Here is a 357-nt window from a genome sequence, read left to right as displayed (position 1 = left end):
GTGGGTATGGATTCACTCTGCATCATGCACTTTCACATGACGATAAAATATTCAAAAGTTAGGTTTTTGTTAAATGTGGGTTGTCTGGGTCTCTTTAAGATCACTTTGGATACCTCTGCTCTTAACAATTATTCATTGATTACATAGTTTAAATCTTGGAAGTCATTTTATTCCTTTCATTATCAATTCTGTGAGAGTCACTTTATCATCCTTTTCCTAATTCTCCTACATCAGAATTCCTCAGAGTGGGTTACAAACTACATGTTTTAGGATTTCCTGCAAAACCTGTTAAAATGCTGATTCCTGGGATTCCTCAAATGCTGATTGGGGTGTGTGCGTGCGTGTGTGTGCGCGCGT

This window comes from Sapajus apella, unplaced genomic scaffold (assembly GCF_009761245.1).
Source record: "Sapajus apella isolate SASKATOON/1434 unplaced genomic scaffold, GSC_monkey_1.0 scaffold36, whole genome shotgun sequence".
NCBI lineage: Eukaryota > Metazoa > Chordata > Mammalia > Primates > Cebidae > Sapajus > Sapajus apella.
This window is presented reverse-complemented; position numbering follows the sequence as displayed.